Raw genomic sequence first — 2,853 nt, forward strand, 5'->3', positions numbered from 1 at the left:
GCCAAAACATGATAAATTCAACTCCCCAAAATACTTACCTCAAACTATAATGAAAGTCAATTAAAAATGGCTATGTCCTATTTGGAACTATATTCTCAAACTTCTCTTTTTTTAAATTAGTTATAATTTACATAAATAAAATGTATACATATTAAATCTACAGTTTGGCAATACACTTATCAATATAACCACCACCCCAATCATGATACAGAGTATTCTCTTCATCCTAAAAGGTTCCCTTCTTCTTCCAGGCAAAATCCTCATTCCCCTTATGGAGACAACTATTAGATGTTTTTTATCAGTTTGGATAAAAATTCCTGTTCTAAAAATTCTTATAAATGGAGTTATACGATATGTATCCTTTGTGTTCAACTCATTTGACCCAGTGGAATGTTTTTGAGATTGTTCCATGCATTGGTTGTTGATTCTTTTTTATTGTTAAATAATATTCCATTGTACAGACATACCAAAGTACATCTCCTTTTGGACACTTGGTTTGTTTCCCATTTGTGGCTATTATAAATAAAGCTGCTATGAATATTTCTTAATGTAGAAGTGGAATTGTTGGATCAGAAGACAACTTTACAGAACCTGCCAAATGATTTTTCCAAAGTAGGTTGTACTTCATTATAATCTCACTGGTGACGTATAACAGCTCCCAGTGGTTTCACATCCTGGTCAATCCTTGATATTGTTAATTTGCTTTTTCCATTTAAACCATTCCAGTAAGTGTAAGCTAGTAACTCATTATGGGCTTAATTTGCATTTTTCTGACCATTAATCATGTTGAAAAACTTCTCATGTGTTTACTGTTCATGCATATTTCTTCTGTGGAATGTTTGTTAAAGTCTTTTGCCCATTTTTAATGAAGTTTTTAGATGCGTTATTGATTTAAACTGTTTTATACTAATGATCCAAGCCATTTATCTGGTACACACACAATGAAAATATTTTGTCCAATTGTGGTCTGCCTTTTGCTTTTCTTACTGGTATCTTTTGATAAAGAAATTCTTAGTTATGATGAAGTTCAAATAATCAGTGCTATTCATATTTAGTGCTGTGTTTTGTAGATTTAGCTTTTAATTTTAGTTCTGTGATCCAGCATACAAATTATATACAGCATGAAGTAGAACTCAAGATCTATTTTTCACAAATATCCAGCTGTTTCAGCATTATTTGTTCAAAATATTTTCTTTTCCAAATTGAATTGCCTTGACAATTCACAAATCAGTCAACCCTTTATGTGTGGTTGTATTTCTGGATTTTCTTTTCACTTTCATTAATCAATTTATGTATCCTATGTCAAAACTATACTATCTTAATAATAATAACATTATAGTAAGATAGCAAGAGAACAATAGAGAGGCAGGACGTTAGTGAGAAACAGATATGGCTTATTAACTGTTGATGATGACATGTATAGTATTCTCAACTGGTTTGGTCTGAGAAGTATTTCATGATGGGCAAAGTCTTTTTACAAGCAAAATGAGAAATAGCGATTGACTGTTTTAAAAAAATAATTAGAATAATAATAATAATGATTGGGGAAAACATAGAAAAGATATTGAATGTTGAAGCAGGGAGATTAATGTCTCTGTATTGACTGACATGCGTGGCATTCCCTTTTGAAAAAGCAATGTAATACACTGTAAAGTTATATGTAATCCAATGTAATATAAAGAAGATTATGATGATAATAAAAAATAATACAAAAAATCCAAAAAGAAAAATGAAGTAGTAATTCTGGCTATTTTTAGGTTTGTTGCAATACTATTTATAGTTTAAAGTCAATTTGTTTATTCTTAAAATTTTCACTGATAGAATTTTTATTGTATGATTTTTTTAAAAATTATACCGTACTGACTAGGTCCTCCAACACCATGTTGGATATAATTAGTAGGATAGACATTCTTGTCTTGTTTCTGGTCTTTGCTTTTCATTTTTAATCCCCTATGTTGAGATTATAATTCAAATTCAAATTCTATACAATTTACCCATTTTACATACAGTTCAATATGTTTTAGTATACTCATAAATATATACAACCATTACCACATCAGTCTTATTTACAGTCATGTTTTAGAACAACTTTATCACTTCAGAAATAAACCCCATATCTTTTAGTTATCACTCCTTTATTCCTGTATCTCCCATCGCCCTACACAATCACTGATTGACTTTCTATCTCTACAGATTTCTCTACCTAGACTTTCATATAAATGGAAATATATGATATGTAATATTTTGTGACTGATTCTTTTTCATTTAGCATAATATTTCCTAGGTTTATTCATGTTATATATTAGGATGTCATTTTTCCATGGCTGAATAATATTTCATTGTATGAAAGTACCATATTTTGTTTATCCATTCATCAGTTGATGAATATTTGGGTCGTTTTACCCTTTTGACTCTTATAAACAATGTGGATATAGCATTCTATACGGGCTTTGCTGTAGCTTCAGAACATGTCTCTAACCATTGTCAGAGTATTAATTTCAAATTCTTCAACATAAGAATATCTAAACTCTCAGTGCCCTATTCATAACAGAAATGTTATTTACTCATTCAACAGCACTTTACGTCTTTATACATCAATAACACCTGGGATAAAGTTGAAAAAAACAAGATGACATGCAGCAAAAAATTCTGACTATGAAGAAGACATATAGATACTGCAATAATTTTTTTATAAATGCTTATACACAGAGAAATAGAAATATAGTGGGTGGGGAGTATAAACACTACCTTACATGAAAAGTCCTGTCTAAACACTGAAAAATAAATAGAATCCTGTCATTTAGAAAGGCCTTTCAGGAAGAGTGTGTTAGCAATGTGAGAGGGCAAGCCCAC

The sequence above is a fragment of the Tupaia chinensis genome, unplaced genomic scaffold (assembly GCF_000334495.1).
Source record: "Tupaia chinensis unplaced genomic scaffold, TupChi_1.0 Scaffold000047_1, whole genome shotgun sequence".
Lineage (NCBI taxonomy): Eukaryota > Metazoa > Chordata > Mammalia > Scandentia > Tupaiidae > Tupaia > Tupaia belangeri.